The 22,020-nt window shown below is 50.1% G+C and overlaps 1 pseudogene across 1 annotated transcript in view; it reads right to left on the reverse strand.

Moving 5' to 3' along the window:
- The window catches only part of LOC144726537 (uncharacterized), a 159,012-nt pseudogene that overhangs the window by 26,968 nt on the left and 110,024 nt on the right, over window positions 1-22,020 (reverse strand). Inside the window, exons 5-16 of the transcript XR_013587279.1 lie at window positions 19,729-19,813; window positions 14,938-15,085; window positions 14,028-14,400; window positions 13,279-13,402; window positions 12,722-12,829; window positions 11,195-11,251; window positions 8,541-8,609; window positions 8,087-8,176; window positions 6,806-6,915; window positions 6,020-6,563; window positions 4,560-4,680; window positions 3,829-3,966 (exon numbers count right to left, since the gene is read on the reverse strand). The product of XR_013587279.1 is annotated as an uncharacterized LOC144726537 (transcript). The remainder of the gene's footprint in view (window positions 1-3,828; window positions 3,967-4,559; window positions 4,681-6,019; window positions 6,564-6,805; window positions 6,916-8,086; window positions 8,177-8,540; window positions 8,610-11,194; window positions 11,252-12,721; window positions 12,830-13,278; window positions 13,403-14,027; window positions 14,401-14,937; window positions 15,086-19,728; window positions 19,814-22,020) is intronic.

Genomic DNA, 22,020 nt, shown 5'->3' on the forward strand with positions numbered 1-22,020 from the left:
CGCTCAAGATATAGTTGCGCAAGATATGGTTACTCAGGTATAAACCGGGCCCCGAGGCTGCCACTAAGGTCAAAGCAAGGTTTGGGGTGGCATGGCGTTTACTGTAATGCGTAGCGATGTGAACAACATTAGCATTTGGCTGCCGACCGAACCGATTACACGTCGCTTCGTGTACTCTTGTTTAAAATACCGGTGCCAAGTCGGGAGGCTTTACTTTGTGCAGGGAACAATGCATTTAAACTGGACTCTTTCCATGTTCTAAACTAAGGGCGATTACCTTTAGAGACTGAACAAACAGAAAACTCAAAAACAAAACACAAAAGCAAGCTGGGGGTTGGCGTGGTGGCACCAAGCGTGAGAGATGTTGTTCAGAAAACACTGATGATGGCGAAACATTACGATAACACCACGGACACCCAAAACAAAACAAAAACATGCACCCCCCACGGGGCAAGCTGCAACGCACGCAAGGGCAACACAAAATCTCGACACACTTACACGGTTTCACGGGCACCACCACTTTCACAACGCGTGCCACTTTTCAATCGCACTCCTCGTGTCTCCCGGTCATTTTAATATTCCCACCACCGCTCGCGCAGAGAGCGGCGCGCACACGACACTCATCGAATAATTCACGAATACGACACGGGGGGAGGGCGGCGTTTACTTAAGAGTGCCTCTGCAACCTTGCTCATGGGAAGTAAAAGGACCGGTGGCTCAGTGGCTGAGTTTCAGTGGCTCACAGTTGGAAGGTTGCGAGCTAAAATCCTGGTTGGAGTGTCGACTCAGCCCCTCGTCTCTGCTTCCGAGGTCAACAACAATAATTACCGCCGGCTTCCAGGGGAAGCCAATAACGGTTGTCTTATCGATAGACTCACCCCAGCCATAGAAATGTGGAATCGCCACCACTGCCTCAGGGCTGTAAACAAGGAAACGAGCACCGCCTCAATGCTCGTCTAAGACAAGGTATCGCTTATTGTGACTTTGAACGTTGCCATGAAGGCTTTCGAAGGTAATCTATTATTAGCCACATTGGAAGGCATCCATTTCCATTCTGTTGTTGTTTATGCCGCACAAACAACAGAGGGTTTAAGCGCGGTCCCAGCTGTGGCGTGATGACCGTGTAAAAGAGAAAGCAAGCTTTATACACATGCAGCAAAACCAAGGAATGTACGCATTCATTTCTTTGGCAAAGCACAAGCAAAGCGGAAGGGGGGCAGAGTAGGGAGGGGGGGGTAGAGGGAAATGGAACATCTGCAGAGGAGACATATACACAATGTTGGAGGTTTCTCAATAGAAGGTTCGGCGGGAATGAAAGCGACCGTGCCTTGGAATAACGCAAATAAAGAACGCGCACAATAAACAACAATGACATGCACCACCCAGGTTTTGACTCTCGGCTTCCAAACGCTGTTGCAGAACAATTTAAATATTTGGGAGCATTTCGGCTTCAATGGCCCGAACGCTGTAAACCATTACTTCTCGGTCTGTCTGTCATCAGCAACGTGCACTTGAAGACATCCGTGAGTAACGTCGTAATAACGAACACGGAGCGCACTGGTGTACACGTCATCAGACGACGGGTTAATTATATATAATCCCAATAACAGTCACGATTGCAAAAATGAAATTTAAATTACATTATATTATTACTAATAATAACAATCATTTAAAAAGCCTCAATCCATTGCTGGATGAAGGCCATCCCACACAGTCTCAGTCATGGAGAATGTTTTTTTACTATACTTCAAAGAGGAAGTGTATGTACGTTTAACTTCTTTCGTACCGTACGTAGCCAATCGTGCTCATGGAAGGTGGCGGGGGAAGGACGACAAACTCAACACAAAAAAGCAGTTCTAAAGAAATGAGTTTGTCAATCGAGATGATGATTTTTAAAAGTGCACAGCTCCAGTGGCTTCCTAATATCGGACGGGAGAGCGCGTTCCAGACGGCCGCAGAAGCGCATCTGAAAGCGCCGCGCGATGCAGTGGCCAGGCCCGAGATCACTCGCCAATGATGACAGCACAAGCAGGGAACCGAACCCCAAGTCAATGATGTCAGCGAGCATCGCCATACCACTCCACCCCGATCACGAATCACGTGATCTTTGTGAATTCATTTTAAAAATTACAACTGCATTTGTGTAATTAATCATTGTAAAACACAATGGGGTTGTAAGTGCAATTTTGGCGGACAATGCTGCTGTAATTGTAATTACAATTGAGCGTGGGTCTGCGTAAAATCGTTTAGAATTACAACGACGCAGTCGTTACTCTGCAAGCACAGCAACGGAAGCACCAATTGACACCTGGGCATGGTGAAGTCTAGTTGAGCGATATTTGTCACGTATTCTTTAAAAAAAAAACACAACCCCATTCCTCTCCTCTGATAACTTCTGAGCACAGCAAAGTTGCAGAAGGCACGATTTCTAATGACCATCTCCAAAAGTCTTTCACGTAGAAAAAAGGCACCACTATCCTGGTTAATAAATACTTGATAATGAGTCTATTTGTGTCCTTCCGGATATGCTCGGTCACTAATTAATTCTTAAGTTGCACAGATATCCCTTATAATGTGAGCCTCGTGTTCCCTTGGGTAGAAAGTACCACATCTTAATGAATCCGCTCGAGTCTGCTGCCACAAATTGGCCTATTTTTGGCGAGCACCTCTCGTGGGGATGATGACGAATCCAACGACCGGAAGCTAAAATACGAAACTGCGCTCCTTAAAAATAGCCACGCGCAGTCACGTTGCACCGCGTCTCCGCGGCGGAATAATTAACGTCGTGGCCTCTCGTCTCGTGAAATGATGCATCGTTGTGCGGCGTGCGCTGGTGCCGCGGGGGAACCAGCCAGGGGGAGGGGGCCAGGATGGCAGCCACGTTTTGGAAGGTGTCCTATTAGCACCATGCGTACTGTGTGAACGTGTGTGTGTGCGCTGAGTAAATATGTGCGTGTGCTTAATGTGTGTTGACTGCTTGTCACGCTCACTATGTGAATGTGTGTGTGTGTGCTAAATGTGTGCGAGGGGAGCGACGCTCACAACAACGAGTGGAGCGCTGGGCGGCTAAAACACAGCAAGTTGGCACAGTAAGGGGCACAAGTGGTGCAATCGGCCAGCCATCTCAGTCAGTAAACTCGCAGCACCTGGGTGTGTCAAATGACCTCCTGCCAACGAGCGTTTGACACTTCACGTGGCCTTAAAGCGCACATAGCCTGGCACAAGCGCCGTGGTGACGTCACCGCCACTTAGTGGTGAATGTGCTGATGGTGTTAATGTGTTTGCTTGTGTGCTGACTGTTTGAAGATTTGTGTTTGTTGGCTGCATGAATGTCTGCCTGCATGCTCTGTAAATGTGAATGTGTGCTGATGTGGGGAGCAGCGGTTAGCGCACTGCGCTATCAACCCCAGCGACCCAAATTCAATTCCCGCTCACGGTCAACACCAGTGATGATTATCTAAGTCCTGGGGCCTTCCTTAGGTCGACTCAACCTCAAATGAGTACCTTGTGCGGTGTGGAGTAAACATCAGAACTGTGGAGACAAAACGCAGCCGAGCGTGGTGCTGGCCACCCACCCCCTCATGTGCCGTGCCGGCCTTCATAGGTGCTACTCGCTAACAGCACTTGCCCCGACAATCTGTTTCGGGCTACACGGGGATCTTTGTTTTTTTTAACTGTGTAGACATGTGCGTGCGTGCGCGCTGATCAGGGGCCCAGCATTGTTTATTACCGGCTGTCTCTTAAACACAGGATAGGGGGGGGAGCGGGAGTAGGGTTGGGGGGTAGGGTTGGGGGGTATGGAGGGGGTGGGTGGGGGGGGGGTCTCACCTGCGAGACGTAGCCGAGGCGCGTGCTCTGCTCGCGCTGCAGCGCCTCCGTCAGCTGGCTGTGCAGGCTGCTGTTCCGCTCCTGCAGCGACGTCAACTCCTGCTGCGTCTGCTGCAGCTGCAGCTTGAGCGCCTCAATCTGTTGCACGCGTGCGGTGCAGTCGCAGGGGTCAGCGATCGGCGCGAGGTCATCGTCATCGTCAACATCGTCGTCGTCATCATCATCGACATCATCATCAACAGCAAAGTGTGTAGCTCCAGCACACGACATGAACCACTGACTGCAAGACATCGGATAACAAAAAGGAATGGACCACTGGTGTTACACAGTTCAAATTCCACAGCATGCAACTAAATCATCTTCAGCAGTGTTCAAGCAACTGCTGGATGAAAACCCCAATGCCCGCTCGCAGGCCATGTTCCCAGTTACCAAGTCACCTTGTGCCGCACAGAGACAGCTGCCACTGGGGGGTGCCCTTCCTCCTGCTCGGGATGAGACTGTGATGCCAGGGGGCCCGAGGAGTCGCCGAGGCATTTAAACGCCACGCAAAAGCAAATTTCACCATTTTTATTGTTATCGTCGTCGTGTTTCTTCTAAACGCCCAGCGGACCGCTGGAGCGTCCCCCCCCCTCCCACCTCCAGCGACTCGGGGGAACAGAGAAGCGACCCCGAGGGGGGGGGGGGGCCCAGAAGTGGGCAGGGCGAGAGAGAGAGAGAGACTAAGGCCGCACCTCCTTCTCCAGGAGCTCCACCAGGCCGTCGGTGGGTGGGCGCTGGGCCGTGGGCGTCAGGTGGCTGTGGATGGCCACCTGCTTGCTCTCCCTCAGCGGGGTTTGCTCCACCTGCTGCCACCTGTAAGGACAACGGCGGCGCCCTGGCGCTCAGCGACCTCGTCGGTAACAAAAAAAAGTGGTCGCACGTTGTTAGCAACGCGTCGTCTGCGGTGAGCGGCGTGCGTCCCGCGATGTCGCTGCCAACCCCCGAGCTATAGATGCTCTGATACGTGCGTCGTCTTTGCACCGATCGTCTTTTGGCGTTCTCTGGTCTGACACTGGTGAGAATAGGCCATGAAGAAGGCCGTCTCCGGCGTAGGGCAATCAGTTTAGAAGACAATGCCGTATATTATCAGAGTGTGTTTGTTTGCATGTTCACCACAAGTAGGTGTGGCTGATGCAGACTTGATTCCTTTCAAAGGGTATCTATTTGGTGTTTGAACATCTTCACACCTGTTGTATTGCCAGGAAGGGTAAAACCTAATCTTAGTTGATACTGGCAAAAAGGTCCCATGATAAGTGTTAGTGTTATTGGGGAGCGGTAGTGTAGCGGTTCGTGCGCTGCACCAGCAACCAGTGGCGATTGTCTGAACCGGTCCTGGGCCTCCTCTAGGTCGACTCAACCTCCAATGAGTAGCTGGTGCGATGTGTAGTAAACATCGCCACTGGGGAGATAAAGGCGGCTGGGTGCTGTGCTGGCCACCCACCCCCTTGTGTGCCATGCCGGCCTTCACAGTTGCTATTCGCTAACAGCACTTACCCCAAGTCTGTTACAGGCCGTATGTTGTATTAGTAGTGAGTGGCAAGCGTTATTAATGTGTTAATAATGAGCAGTATGTGTTAGTAGTGAGCGGCAAGTCTAAGTAATGTGCCAGTAATGAGAGGCCAATATTGCGTCAGTAATGAGCAGCAATATAGAGCCAGTGTCCTAGGTAATTTAATTATTCATCCTGTGCTACGATTCAATCAACTGTCAACATCTATTCTATCCTTTATTTCCCCCCACGCTCCCACCGTCTCATCTTTACTGTCCATCGCGTTTGGCTTGCCCTGCCCCCTATTCCGTCCATTAGCTCGGAGATACAAATTTGCGTATCGTTAGCGAGCGTAGTTCGTAAAATAACGAATTATTTTACGGCACACGAGGATGCAATGTATCTCTACTCCTAAGAATCGACTGTCATCAATGAATCAATACACGCCTATGGATTCGGGTTCTCTTGGGGGGCGAGAGGTTCATGTTATTTGTGTTAATTATAAATATATTTTGGGGAGGGCAGTGGGGAGGGGAGGGTGTGGGACACACGAGCCGTGCAACGCCCATCGTTGCCAGGGGGGAGTACGCGACGCAAGGCGCTCCGAGTTGCTGCCTCACACGTAGGGCCCCTAGCTCGCGACGCCACTCCTCATCCGCACACCTCTGCTCGATCTCGTCCTGCATGTCGTCGTGCGCCGGCGACAGCGGCTGCTGCGCCGGCGGCGGCGCAGGCGGGGTCACCGGGGGCCTCAGGCCCCTGTCCTCCACGTCCATCGCCCCGTCCTCCACCTCCGTGGAGCTGTAGCGCTTGCGCCGCTCCTCCCAGCGCCGCGCGCGGTCCCGCTCGGGTTCGACAGCACCGTCGCGCTGCGTCTCGTCCGGTACGAAGCCGCAGCGGCCGCCCCCACGGTCGCCGTCGCCGCCGCCGCCGCCACCCGCCGCCCCCGTCGGGGGCATCGCGGGCGCGGCCGGCCAGCGCCTGCTGCTGGTGGATGGGTCGGAACTCGGCCCAGTCAAAGGTCTTGGAGCGGCCCTCGCGACGGCGGTCGCGCGCGCGGCTCTTTCGCGACGACTGCAGCTGCTGCTCGCCGTCGGCGCCCGAGTACGAGGAGTCGGGCGCCAGCAGGGACGCGTCCGTGCCCCTCGTGTCCAGCTTGGGAACCGTATCCGGAAGGGTGCTCGCGTGCGCCTTCTCCTCCGGGAAGCTAGCGGGGCAGGCCAGGAGCGACCGTTTGCGTTACTTTTGCACGCACAGCCGATTACACACTGCAGTGTGGATCTATAACAGCTGCCGTGGTGTAACTGCACATACCCACACGGACACGGCCGCATACCCGGTGGATCCAACGAAATGTGGTCCCCCCCTTGCGCAACCCCCTTTACAAGAGCGAATAAACTAATAAGTTCCAACGCTGCCCCGCCAGGGCCCACACACTGCCGCCCCCACCTTGTGACGTCCGGGGCGGTAGAGGGCCGCACGTTCTTCATGATGGCCTGGATCCAGTTCCTGCGGATCCCGGTCGTCATCGCCGACAGCGTGAACGACCCCTCCTTGGTCTGCGTCACAAGCGTCACAACGAGCCGTCACGTCACACCGCTGCCACCGCTGCCACCGCCTCCTGACACATTCCTGAGCCAAAGGATAGCTGCTCTGTTGTCAAGCACCGACTTCACACTGAGATGAATTTGCATTGCTTACGAATGATAATATACAACAAACTAACTTTTCTCGTCAGGGAGCATAAACCATTACACAAACTCCGGTCATCCTCGCAGCAGCGGCTTTTGGCTAACCATCGAACAAAGACGGTCACCGCATCGCATGGCGCTTTCAGATGCGCTTCTGCGCTCGACTGGAATGCTCTTCCTTCCGATATTAGGAAGTCACTGGAAGTTAGCACTTTTAAATCTACTTTGAAAACCCATTTCTTGAGGAATGCTTTTTGCCTTTAGTTTCTTGTCCTTCCCCCGCACCTCTGATTAAGCACGGATGGCTACGTACGGTGCGGAAGAAGCTCAACACGCATCCACACATTACAGAGTATACAGCGACGGCAGAATTTGTCGAGCGCGGGCCCCGCATTGGGACACACGCGCGTGGGAAGGCTTTGCGGAACGCGACGCGCACGTTTTGCGGAGCTGACGTTGCGATCGTGAGCGCGACGTCACATTTCAGGCAGCGCGGCCATGGCCGACAGCCCGCTCTGATTCGTCACCGAAAGGTTCCGCTTGCTGACCGGTTAAAAACCAAGCGGTGCGTCGGCTTCTGGACACCTTAGGTTGAACACCCCCCTGCTACAGGACATCGGTGAGGAAGATCTTCAATAGCTCATCGGTATTTCTCCAGGATAAATAAAGATTCTGATTCTGAGAAGCACAGGGTATTTCCTGACCACCATGTGTCGTTTACATCGCTGTCTCACGAACAAATACATAAATAAAGGCACATATTAGTTATAACACATTTTGGGTGAGATCACGTCAATTGCGTCGTAAACCCACCTCTCCACCCGACACAGTCAGTTTGTAAGGTTTGTCACGTGGGAAACTTTACAATGAGTAATGCTCTGGGTCGAGGTGGGTTTATGACACATTTAAATGTACGCGATCTAATCCAAAAACTTTATTAGGAATAAATATTGCTCGCAAAAGCCTATGAGGTTACACAAAAAAAAACTGTTACACACCACCGATGATTCTGTGCATGAACGGGCAGACAATTACATACCTGTATTTGGAAGCCGTAATTTCTCTGTGCCTGCACCTCCGTGACATCATAGCATGTGGACAGGTCGATTTCTCCATCCAGGTCTGAAGCCTGAACAACAAACAACAGCAGCAGCCAACATCAAGACCCAGTCAACGCACGCAGGCAGCAGGGCAAGAGTCGGAAGAGGGCTACTGTTCAGACATAATTGGAAATGACAGCGACACCCCACACACGTAAACATATAACCCACATAGCAAATAGCTCTAATCAGGCAGACAGCTGCCTAATGACATCACTGCAGGGACTCTTTATTAAAGGACACCACAGTGACTTTACTTGAGCGACCCTGACCGTGGCATTTAAATGTTTTTTTGTTCATGAACAAAACTTAAAACTCATGTTCAATAGCCCAGGACACATAGCCTAGAGGTACATATCTACAAAAACAAGAACGACAATGTTGGGGCAGTACCTCCTCTGCAATGGAGTCCTTGTAGTATCTCAGTCCATGGTCAGTAAGCACGAACCAATGTTTCTTCCACTGTGCAGACAACCACCCATTCATTCCCTCTGTCAGTGCAATCACGTACGTATTCACTCATTCATCCATTGTTCACTCTACAAGCGGCAGTGGCCCCAACCTCTACAAGAATGCAGAGTGAGACCCGTGCGGGGTAGTGGTGGTATTTTCCTTTAGATGAAACAGACCAATTAAATGGAGCATCCTTTCCATTGGTGCGCACTTTGAGTAGCCAGCTCAACACGCAGTGCTTACACGCAATATTTAAAAAGATGTGAATTTTGGGCTGCTGGAACAACAACGTGACTGCATTGCCATGAATGTGCCCGGTCTCATCAGATCCAGGGAGCAAACAAAGCAGGGGTTGTTGAAATATAAACAATAATGATGAGAATAACAATATTTTAAAAAATACAAATGCTTTGGCAATAAATAACAAGACAAAACTGGGCCAGATGGAAGTTTGCCATTTGAACACCAACATTTCCATAGGTTCTCACATTTTACACAAACATCACGACCGCCACAATTAAAGACCAAATGTATACGTGGTTAAAATGTGCCCGAACACAAGTACCACGAACAACAAAAACATTACAACCGGAGTATCATTTCTTTGAACACCTCAAACATCAACAGTCAGGCAACCAAGAGCCCCAAAATATCGTAGAACATCTTACACGGTTATGTTTTTACCAAAAGTACAAAGGGGTCATTCAGGACGACGCGTTCATTTCTTACGCGCAGACGGAGCACGGATCCATAAGCAAGAACCAATAAAGGAGGAAACCTTACTGCTGACGGGGGGGCGGGGAGGGTGGGAGGGCGGGGGGGGGGGGGGCGGGGGCTCCGGCCGTGCGCTGGGGGCGTAAAGAGTGTGGGCAACTCTGGGGGGCTCGGGGGGAGTGCATTCGTCACTGTCAAGCGCGCCGTCACGGAATGCCAATGAGCGCCCCTGTTCCACGGGCATTAATCTTTAAATTATTCACTCGGCGGAATAGGATTTTGGGAGAGAACGTGTTTCGCTTCCCCCCCCCCGCCCCCGACCCCGGACGGCAATCACGTGACACTTCATCCTTTAAAGATGACAAGGAAGCAAATGTATTAATAAACCACGTTATTCGTGTGAAATTATATTACACATTTATTTATTATTTTGAAAGCCAGCTCCGAAACATTTTCAAATGCGCGTCACGGCAGCGGCGGCGAGCCCGAGCGAGATTTGAGATGGAGAGCTCAATGCCAAACACTTTCCCAACGATGACGCCAACGCCACACGTTTTACTATTCCACAGCAGCACACGCGCGCGCGTGTGTGTGCGTGGGTGGGTGGAGAGCGACACTTTACGTGGCCTTAACGTTCACATAGCCTGGCACAAGCGCCGTGGTGACGTCACCGCCACTTATTGGCGAATGACGGTTGGGGAGCGGTAGTGTCCTGCACGATGAACACGGCGTTCGATTCAGGCTCACGACCAACAGCAGTAACAATTACCTAAACCAGTCCCGGGCCTCCCCTAGGTCGACTCAGCCTCAAATAAGTACTTGGTGCAATGTGTAGTAAACATCGCCACTAGGCAGACAAGGGTGTGGTGCTGGCCACCCACGTGGTGCTGCCCACCCACCCCCTCGTGTACCACGGTGGCCTCGATAGGTGCTCGCTAACGGCACTTTGCCCCAACAGTCTGTTCAGGCTATACGGGGTGGATGTTTTTGTTTGCGTGTGGGGGCGAGCGCTGCACTCCGAACCCTGACCCTCGGCGCCCCCACCGCTCACTCGCCACGTTAACCTCCCCACGACTGCCAGATCACTTAGCGGAACATAAATTGACAGTCTCGGAAGGGCGGCCGTACAGTCCGAGCGGTCAGCGAGCTCGCCAATGGGTCCTGTTTGCACGGAGCAAACGGGTCGATTCTGTCCGTCGCTACCCAGTAATTTCTGCAGGGAATTACAAATGCAGTGCGTGGTCTGCTTGGCAATGTTGAATGTTAACCCTCTCGCGCGTAAATTTGTGAAAGGAAAACCCAAAAACATTTGTTTCGGTCTCATGTCAATTTCAGAATCGATGGAACCCCACTCAACAAACAAAATGTGTTGATTTACAATATAAAATGACTAAGAGTCCATTAAAGTGGACAAGATGCACAAGCGGGTTGAAGAGGCAGGGTTTAAAGAGGATGGTGCAGGGCCTAGATGGGAGAGTGGTGACTAAAGCCAATTCCGCACATAGAGAATGATGTACATATATATGTATGTTGAACTTCTTCCGCACTGTACACGTAGCCGACCGTGCTTAATCGGAGGTGCGGGGGGAAGAACAACAAACTAAACACAAAAAGCAGCTCTCAAGAAATTAGTTTAAAAATCTAGATGATTTAAAAGAGAAGTACTTCAACCACGAACTTCCTGTGGCGATTTAAACAAATGAAAGCATACGACCACGTAAGTGCAGTAGACGGCAAAGAGGTAACGCCACAGATGGGGCCACAGGCCAACGAGTATATATATTGCTAATGTTAAAACATTGCAAAGAAAGACAAATATTAATATGTATTAAATATGTGAACCATTTACAAGTGATGATAATTAGAATAATAAAACGTACCTGGCCATCATCGTCTAGTTTGACCATCCACCCTTTCTTGAAGTTCAGTAGGTCCGGCTGTGAGGATTAAAAAAAAACATCCAATATTTACACACAAGTTATTTACGGATTAACGTTGCATTAGTTCCCAATCAACGTTACATCACACGAGGGTCTTGCAAGGGATTCATTATAGGGGGAGAAAAAAAAGCACCAATTGTATTTAAATTAAGACAATTAGGGCAAATTGACGCTTCAGCTAATTAATCACGAAAGCTGCACACGTGCCATTGCCCACTCTGATTATTTTGACGGCAACAAAGAAGCAAGTTGAAAATCGCTCCAGGTGCTGGGGGCTTATGCCTAAGGGAAGCTTCCCAAGCGCGCGTGGAGGGATATGTCAGACATCGTGCCCAACAGCGCTGCGGGAAGACCCGACAACACGGAGGAGTGGGCATTTTATACTTCTGTCCACGCAGGGACGCCAATCAGGCCACGGGCACGACAGATTTAGAACCTTCATCAGAATGCTGTATTTGTCCTGGAGGAATCCGATGTGCTATGAAGCACTTGGTCCAGTGAGGGGCGGGTCGGCAAGTAACAACAACAACAAAAACGATAAGAGTTTAACAATGTAAGTCAGGAAAAATGTATGAAAATTATATAAAGTACAGGCAAGTCTCCGATTTACGACGGGGCTTCCAGGAAACTGTTCTGTCGTAAAAGCGTGGAAGACCTGTATATAAGTGAAAATTGCATAAGTACATACAATTCCTGACCATTTTTCAACAATAAATACAAGCTTGGGCAAGGCAGCAAAACGACAAAAACAACAAGTCCCGCATTCCATTCTCTTCTTCTCCCCCCCTCCTCTTTTCCGAACATAGATGGACTCGTCCATCTGACCAACTGCCAAATCGCTGTCCGTGGTGCTGACGTTAAGAAAAAAAAAGTAACTTTTTTCAAATTTTCTTGCTGTGGATTTCACACCTGATGATGATTGCTTGTGTTGGCAGCCGAAACGTCGTGATACTTTTATTGTTTAATATTTTCATTCTTTTATTATTTCCCTTCTACGTGACTTTATCGAAAGAACCAAGAATATGCCTGGCCACTGTGTGATGACCGCAAGTTTTGGGGAAACCCAGAGGTGGCGGGATGATAACTTCCTCGCCTGGTACGCAGGAGGTTGTTGTTGTGGGTTCGATCCGGACCCTGACACCTGTACATTTGGAGTCCGCGTGTCTGTCTCCCCCATGATCGTGTGGATTTTTATCCGGGTCCTCCGGTTTTTCCCCCCACATTTCTCAACATGCATTTAGACGATTTGGCTGCTGCTATCAATTTCCACTTGATAAGCCACTTCTCGCTGAGCTATCATTTGTGATAGCCACGTCGCATCTGAAAAAGAGCTGCGTACAGCTCAGTGGGCCTTAACCTGGTCAAATAAGAAAAGTTTCACAGTAACATTTTTAGTTTTAATGAGCTCAGCGTGAGCGCGCGGAGAGGCTGAGGGCCCAGCCTGGGGACTCAGGCGAGGGGGCTCACCGTCATCAAGGACTCGGTGGTCCGTCTGTCCAGGGACTTGGCTCTGCGTAGGGGCGCGTGCGGTGCCGGCGAGATGTCCACCGCCACGTCTCCCTTCTTCCATTCCTGCTGCCATTGCCACGGGCACGCACAAAGACAAAGGTCCCCCGTGGCTTTACCGAAAGAACCAAAGAGTATGGATCCTTGCAGTTACGAAAACTTCAAATCTAGAATTTTAACACACTGTTGAGGAAAGTGCTGTTTGTTAAGCGAGCATCTTTTTAAGGACGGTACGTCACACGGCCGCCCTTTCTCTCCCCCGTGGCAATGTTTACACACCGCACCGGGTACTCATTTGAGGCTGAGTCAACCTATAGGCCCAGGATTGGTGTGGGCCGTGAGCGGGAATCAAACTCGGCTTCGTGCTGAACAACGGCGCTGTACGACCCGCAAAACACAAGCAGACAGTTGCTTTGAATATTTTAGTTTTCATTTGGGTTTCATTCATACGTAAAGAGCTAATTGCAGAAAGACAATGAAGCATGTGTTTCTGTGCTGGTGCTCCCACGACCGCGTACCTCTCTCAAGGCGTGCGCCCGCTTCTCGCTGCGGCCCTGCCTCTCCGGCCCCCTCTCCTGCTCGTGGTCGTAATCCAACTCCATCCTCTCCGGGAGGTCCTCCTCCATCGTTCCTGACCGGGACCTGAGCAGCAATGCGAATGACATTCACCCGCACACACACACCGACTAATCATGAACATTGTTAAAAATTAATTTGCCAAAGCTGTTGATGCCACCACACCATCATGGGACCTCCCTTGCCAGTATCAAAATATAAGAATGGGTTTGACCCTTTCTGGCAATGAGAGAGGTGTTAAGATGTTAAAACACCACACCAACTCGCCGACACTTTCGCCCCTCCGCCAGATCCCACGCCTGCTGCCGTCTAGACAAGCGACCTCCAAGATCTGCCCCGACACTCAACCACCATCTGCTCTTTGATCTTCCCCTTCGTCGTATGTACGCGTCTGTATGTTGTATGTATGTTGAACTTCTTTCACACCGTACGTAGCCAACCGTGCCTAATCAGGGGTCCGGGAAAAGGAGAACAAACTAAACACAGAAAGCAGTTCTAATTAAATTATAATTACATTAGTAAATTATTTAGTTTCCAATTAAATTCGTAAATTAATCATTTTCAATTTAGATTATTTAAGAGCCATAGCTTCAGTGGCTTCCTAATATCAGAAGGAAGAGCATTCCAGACAAACAAACCGCGGCCCTGACCAGGTTCGCGCGCAATCCTTTCAGTGACACGCGCCCGTCACCTGCTGCTGCTGCCGCCGCCTCCGTGCCTGAGGCCGTGCTGCCCGGCGTCTCCCGCTGCCTGCGACGCAGTCCGCCCCACGCCCCCGTTGGCGTAGGGGTCGGGCGAGGGCAGGGGCGACGCGAACGGGTCGCTGTGCGTGGGCGAGGCGAGGAGGTGCGCCAGCCCCACGCTGCTCGGGCTGCCGACATCCTGCATGCTGCTGCGGCTGGAGGAGCCGCTGCCGCTGCCGGCGCCCCGGCCACGGGAACCGGCGCCGCCAGCCGCTCCGCCCGACTCGGCGGCCGTGAAGTAGCCGTTCTTGCGCCACGGGTCCGTCTCGTCTCCGTTCACGGAGCTGTGGTCCGACATCACTTCTGACAGGTGGCTCGTGTCTATGGGGAAAAATGAGATGGACGAAAATGTTTTTATTGTAATCGTGTTAAAAAACAACTAAACTAGAGATTTGGTTTTGTTGATGTGCGCTCATGCAGGTCGGGTTCTTCTTGTTACACAGGTTTCCCTTCGCTCGACGCGGCGGTAGGAGTGGTAGATGCGTTCCCAGAAAAAGACGCATAAAGAGCGAAACCGCACAAGGAAACTGCATGCTGAGTAGCGCATGCAGTACACACACACAGTACACACACTACACAGAGTACACACACGCGGTACACACACGCAGTACTCACACACAGTACACATGCAATGTTTTCCCAAGTCCGACTGCATAGCCACATGTAGAGTGTTATGCGGTTTGAATTCAGAGCAAAATGTGTGTAGAAATAGGTCAGCCATACATAGAGCGCGAGATCGCATGAGCCGAACCCGCGTGGAGCGTTCATGAACTCTTCACTTCCCCTTTGTTCACTGTCAATCCCGTACTCCCCAACGGTTCTTCCGTCGCGTGCGGAGCGGAAGGGAGGGGACGGTACCGTCGTGCGCGCTGCCCTCGGAGGGCGAGCGACTCCGCTGGGCCTTGTGCTTGAGCTCCTCCTGCCACAGCGACGACTTGGGGTCGGGGATCTTCTCCACGGCCGGAATGGACGTGCTCGTCACCGTCACCTTGGCCGGCCCCGGCTCCTGGGAAGCCACCCGCACACCGCGCACCGTTTCCATTCCGTCCACGCCCAATGACTCCGCGGCTGGAGGTTCAATCTGAACCCGGAGCAACCTTCAGATCTCCGGCGTGCTTTCGGGTTGTACCGTGTGCTTTTCGGCATTGTATGTACCTTGAACTTCTCGTTGGCCGTTCCGGCCTTCATAGGTGCTCGCTAAGAGCACTTGCCCCAACAGTTGTGTTAAGCCTGTAAGGGAGATCGTTGTCTTTGTATGTGCTGTACGTTGAACTTCTTTTGCACCGTACGTAGCCAACCGTGCTAATCAAAGGTGCGGGGAAAGGATAACAACCTAAACACAAAAAGCAGTTAAAAAGAAATGAGTTTTCCATCTAGATTTAGCTCGGGCGGCTTCTTAATATCGGAAGGTAGAATTTGTGATGTCCGACCATTATATTTTTTTACACTCCCAAGCGCAGGGAAGCCTCCTTCAATTCCCGTTCAGTTTGTGAAGGAACTCCCCAAGCGTCCGCTCAGATTACGGTGAAATTGTTTTCACAAAGGCGTCATGGGCAAATTTGGAGAAAGGGGACGTGATTAATGTGTTACCCCTCCCCAGGTAAGACGTTTAAAAAGCTCTTGTGGCGAGCTACAGCCAATCCCTCCGGGTGAAAGTACCGTTGCACAGAAAACAATTAACGGAATGATGATGAATTCATTTGAAGATACAAATATTTTGTTTGAGAATAGAAATGCCCCCGATAAAAATGACTGCACTCGTATAGATTTTATAGAAATGCAAATAATCTCGTTATTGGACTTGCTAAGAACCCATGCTTTATTGTTTTATTTACCAAATTTTTATGCAGATTAAATAAATTGTATTCATGAAAATTAACACTTAACTGAGTGTCCGGGCACAGGATTATTTTACCAGGTAAGGCGCACTGAGCTGTGTAGCTCTTTTTCAGAAGCTTCCCGGCAATCAAAAATGATAGCTCAGCGAAGCGGCTTCACACGTGGAAATTTATAGTCGCAGCCAAATTCTCTGAACGCATGTTGTTGAGGGAAAAACTGGAGACTAATCAACAATTTCACCAAAGCACTAATGGTTAAATAAATAAACACTAATTCAGAGTGTTTTGTTGTTGCAATGCAGACCCATCCTGATCGACAGAAAACATCTGCAAACCCCACCGAGTGAATACATTCATTAGCATGCTGTGCACGACGTTACTTCAGAGTCGAGAGGCCCGGCAAACTTTCAAACGTTTGAATTTACCCCGTGGCCACAATCTCAATTCACGATTCTTCCAAAAACCCCGCAAAAACCCGAGCACCACACGACACCAAACCCTGACTGCCAACGCTCGCGTCTCTTGAGCTTGGCTGCGTCCGTAGCGCGCGCGCAAACACACACAAGGCGTATTACTGCGCGGGGGATGCAGCGCGTTCAAGCGCAAATCACGCCGGGTTCCCCCGGCACTCCAAACACGGTTTCGAAAGGGACGATTGGCAACCGGCAAACTGAGGTCTGGTTCCATAAAACATCAACGGTGAGCCCAACTCCTCGAGACTCACTTGCCTATTGGCCTTGCCAAGAGAACCCATTGCTTTATCGCTTTGTTTTCCCTTCGCTGGCAGCCTGCAATGATTGAAAGTTTCTTCCGTTAAGATAATAAGCGGTTGATGTGTCACTTTTATGAGGGCAATGGCTGTGAAATACACAGGTTTGTATGCCAACGGTGATCTACAGCTTTGCGTCGACACCAGGGCCGAATTGAACGCGAGGTGCCGGGGGGAGGAGCTTGCTCACAGGGGCCACGCAGCATTCCTCGCGTCCTGCCATTGTTCAACGTGGGCCTGCCAGGGATACATCTCTGCGCCAAAACACTGCTCAGCTGCGACGACTGCCCTCTTTTCTCACTTGCCGCGGCCCGTCACGGTCGGTGGACAGGACGCGTTTGACACACTGATAAATAGGACCCCCCCCCAATGCCCGTCATCTTTCCGTTCATAAAAGACACATTCCTGATTTGAATGTCAGTAACACGATGGAGATTTGAATGATTCATTGTTGCGCGTTGGCGTGCAGGGTGTAGCCAAAACACCGTCGATCACCCAGGAAATTGGCTAACTTGCGAACACAACGGAAAATACAATTAGGAATCATACAGCAGCACCTAAATGTGACTGAACCTCAAGAGACTGGATATAAACAGTGAGCACACTAACAGGCGGTCAATCAGTCATAGACGGCTTGGACTAGGAACCGGGGCAGGGAGTCGACAGCACGGATGTCTGGGGGACGGGAGTTCTATACTATGGAGGCAGCAGAGGGGAATGAGCAAATTGAGCCAAAAACGATCTCATTAAGGGACCCTTAATACTGCAGTCCCTCTGTTAACGTTGTTCATCCGTTCCACGAAAGCTACTGTTAACCTAATTAGCTGAAAAGTTGAAAAAGAAGTAAACATCGCTGAGTCTGCAAGAGAGCTGTTTCCACTGCCAAAACGGAAAAAGTTACAATGTAAACAAAGCCAGTCGAGGCTTAAACACTCATGAACGAGCGTCGCTGATTGGCTGAGGGCATGACTCAGCCCCACTTACGAGCGCTCGAGTTGGCCGAAATTTGCGCCCGCGTGCATAACGTAAACGTACCGTTAGTCAACAATGTTAACGTTAGTCGAAACCATGGGGTCCCTATGGGACGCGAAACGTTAATCGAAAAACCGTTAACCAATGTCACTGTTAACCAAGGGACTACTGTAATTGTTTATAATATGGTTATAGGTGCCTGAAGTTTCTGGATGGTGTAGCCAATCAATAACAGGCGTGCGTTCTTTGTGTTTTGTTCTGATCTAATTATGGTTGGTTACGTACGGTGCGAAATAACTTCAAACATTCATACATAGCCTAGGACAGCAAAGCTGGTGGGGGAATGCATGAACGGTTTTCCCTTTGCCCCTGCCTCTCTGACTACCTCTACGTCTCCTCTCTCGGATGTGCTTGCTGAGTATATCTGCCCCGTTCACTTGTGAGTCTGTGCTTTCACGGATCTCGAGGTATGTTTTTTGAAGTTGAACGTTTGGCAAAATGTTAGAGCAACGCTTCATTTCCCCAACCCTGTCTCGCACGACGCTGCTTTCAGCTCCGAAGCAGTGCAGGATGAAGCTAGTGCGGGGCATGTAGCATATGTTATAAAGGGGCCCTAAATAAAAATGAACCACAAATATTAAAACACAAATTTGAACTTGCATATTAAAGTAATTGTATTTTTTCATTTGCTATACAGCTGGATAATACGACAAATCGCTAATCTTAAACACACAGTTGAAGGCGGTATAGTACTACAGTAATAGAGCAAGTGCAGAATCACTGAACCGGAATTGATAGCTTGAAAGCATTTAGCGCAGGGCCCTTGAAAGTGTGGGGCCCGTAGCATATGTAGCTACTTTTGCGACTAGAATAATCCGGCACTGGTCCGAAGGCCAAACAACGACGTTTTCTAGGGATCGCCTGTGACAAATTCTGAGCGTTTATATTTAGGTGAATCGTTAGCGCAATCGTCCACGACCTTAACACTTTTGTTAAAAGACCAAGCGTGCAATTCCGCGTTCACCGTGTCTGTGATGGATGGGAAAAACTGAGCGTGTGAAAGGTTGTGGTTAGGCCAAAGCAGTGATTGAAGCCATCTGCAGATATTTTCCACCCCAGATTGCAATCAGTGACCTTCAACCATTAATCCTTTTTTTTATGACGCTGACAAAACCATTCAGTAAAACACCTTACGGCTGTCATTTATCTACAGCATCACGTACGCTGTGTCGGCCAAACTATTTATTTTACCACATGTTATGTCTCGAAGGAGGAATCAATCGTATTCCTTACAGAACTTACGACCGGGTTTTTATTTATTTTAGAAAAGGTGATGACATCTATTCTCGGCAACGAGACCTACCACTTACCTCATCCGACTTATTTCTAACTCTTTACAGACACACACAGGCCCTTGTATGGGCACCGAGGCTCTTCTATGTACACACAAAGACAAAGATCTGCCGCCCCCCCCACTATAGCCTCAGCAGACTGTTGGGGCAAGTACCGTTAGCGAGCACCTGTGAAAGCCGGCATGGCACACGAGGGATGGGGGGTGGGTGGCCAGCACCACGCCGAACACACGGGCCCTTACACAACAAGCACACAGCGCGCGGCTCCAACACAAAGGCTTCGGCGCAGAGCTCCTCACAGACACGCACAGCTACCCACAACAGCACTACACTGTAACTAGAAAGCCGTTTGACCCAGTGACTTCCAATTTGCCATTTTATAATTTCACTAGGGTTCCCATAATTATGCCAAATTTCATCAAGATTGGATGTGGTCAAGACAAGCATTCAGCCTGAGCAACCCGAAGCGAAGTGATCCAAAAATAGCAACATCCCCACCGCCCCACTTTCAGGCGAGTGCTGCGTTCAATTTGTGCCGCAGAGACGGCCGGCTGTCAGGGCGTTCCGCTGGGCTGAAACTACAGCTGGGCACTGTAAAGACTGAGACGAGATGCCGCTGGCAAGGCGGCTGTCGAGACATTTGAGCATCCTGTACACGCAAATCCTCGTCGAAAGCCCCACGGGAATAACTAGGAGGGTAATGCGGTAAACAGCTGACCTGCTGCGTCGGAGGATCCACCTTTCTCTTTTTCTTCTGGTTCTGCTTGTTGGCGCGAGGATACGGACCGAGCATCTCGTACCACCTGCGCACGTCAGGCACACGCACAAATAAAATCCACATTTATTTCTGCCACCTTGAATTTTTTTTTAATAAACCCCCGCCGTACAACAACAGATGTTCAAAGACCAAATAGAAACCTTTTGCAAGGAACCAGGTTACTGCATTAACCACACACAGAGTACTTGTGGTGAACATGCAAACGAACACGCTCTGATAATATACTATACAATGTCTTTGAAACTGATTGGCCTACACCAGAGACAGCCTTCTTTACGGCCTAGTCTCAACCAGTGTCAGACCAGAGAACATCGCCATATAGCGAACAGTACAAAGACAATGCACTGTCAGAGCATTTACAACTCGGGGTGAGCAGCTACAGAATGGGACATTTTTGCCAGTGTTAAAGTACTGGCAAAAACGTAACTGGCATTGGACGAACGTCCCAATGCTGAAAATATTACTTTAAATGCACTCAAGTGGGGATTACGTTCAGCAGCATCAGCCCCCCTTCCCCGCCGCTGCCACTGCAAACACTGGCAGGGCCCTCCCCGCCAGCGAGGCTCTCCTGCACAAACCACTGTCGTCGTACTATAAATAAATAACTTTTCAGTGTTATACGACAGCTCTAACAGGAGAATAAAGTGCGAGAGGGGGGCAGAAATCATTTCGTTTGCTGCTGCATATCTCCGAGGCACACTTTTTAATATGCGAGCAGATTATTGGGGAATTGTGCTCAATTACTAAAGGCATTCCCTAACCGAACATCTACAGAAAGCAAATGACTTCCCCAAACACCAATCACATTACAGCTTCCATGCGCATTCCCTTTGGGTAGTTGCTGATGAACATTGCGTTGCACAATTAATCAAAAATAACCACTCAAAGTAAAGTGGACTTGGCTTATGCAGGACACGGACTTTCTCCATTTTATCGATATAATTTTTTTCTTTTATCTAAATTATACATTCAGTACATTAGCATTTAGAACTTGCAGGTAGCACTACTGCACCACCCCCGAGTCAGAAAACGGCCCCCGGATCATGACGTTACAGAACTACTTCTGAAGCTACTTCAGTCGGCGTCTCTGTCCACACAAGTGGCCAATCAAACCAAAACTTTCAATTACATTCATTATCGGTTGATTAGATTTTATTTTTCAAATGTTAATTCTTCTATTTAACAGCATATGTTGTTCGTCTCCGATACGCGTTTCTTGAATCTGCTATTGTTCGTATTAATGTTATGTCAGAAACGCTTCGTCTATGCTCTCCAGTCGCCCGGGTGAAAAGTGGGCCAAGTTTTGCCCGATCATGGCCAGCTGGCTGAAAAACGCAATAAACTTAACAACATCCAAATGTGCTCGTTTTTTTTCTTTCTGTGCAGTCACCGGCGCGTGGGGCTGAGCCATCAACTATCTCGACTTGCGAGAGACAGATTTAATTACGGGGGGGGGGAGGAGGGGGGGAGCAAAGATTTAAATCAATGACCTTGACGGCGCTGGCTCAATGCTGACCCCCTGACCCACGTTACGGCAACCACCTCTGAGCTTTCCCGCTGCACTGCTCGTACGGCAGCGCGTCAGCTCGACAGCGTTTATCCTTCTTCCGATGGCTAATGTTGATGTAGAGCAACGGCTGTGAATTTACACTCAGGCGGCCAATTCAGATGGTTGCGTCAGGAGTAACAGGAGGGGGTGTTGTCGCCGTGACGATGCCTCCTCGCCTTCGTTTTTCTGAACGGGGGGGGGGGGGCATCATGTCGTTAAATGTTCCCATGGTGATTTCTGGGTGACCACAGTCACCCGGACACTGCCACAGAAGTTTTTAATTTGCAACTCGCTCATCGAGTATCGACGTCTGTGCTGCTGCTGCCGTGGTTTGCGCGCGCGGATGCGGTCTAGGGTTGCAGCCCCATGAAGATTTGCGGCAGATCGATTCCAGGGATCTTCTGAGTCGGGTCTTACAACGGAGCTCGGCTTACACAAGCATGGAGTGCGCTGGGTCAGCCAGCTGCGGCTATGCGCAACTGGCCGGACCAAATGAAACACTTGTGGGGAGAGCGTCGGCATCACCTAGGTAGGCTTCTCCTGCCACAGTGCACAGTGGAGAGCAAAAAAAAAATGATGTTTTTTTTTTTCAAGCAGGCATATGGTACACTCATTCCAAAATATTTATCTTTGCACCAAATCTTCGCAAGTTCAGGGTCGTGTCCGTAACTCAAGTGCGGAAT

The sequence above is a fragment of the Lampetra planeri genome, chromosome 23 (genome assembly GCF_965212315.1).
Source record: "Lampetra planeri chromosome 23, kcLamPlan1.2.h2, whole genome shotgun sequence".
NCBI classification, from domain to species: domain Eukaryota; kingdom Metazoa; phylum Chordata; class Hyperoartia; order Petromyzontiformes; family Petromyzontidae; genus Lampetra; species Lampetra planeri.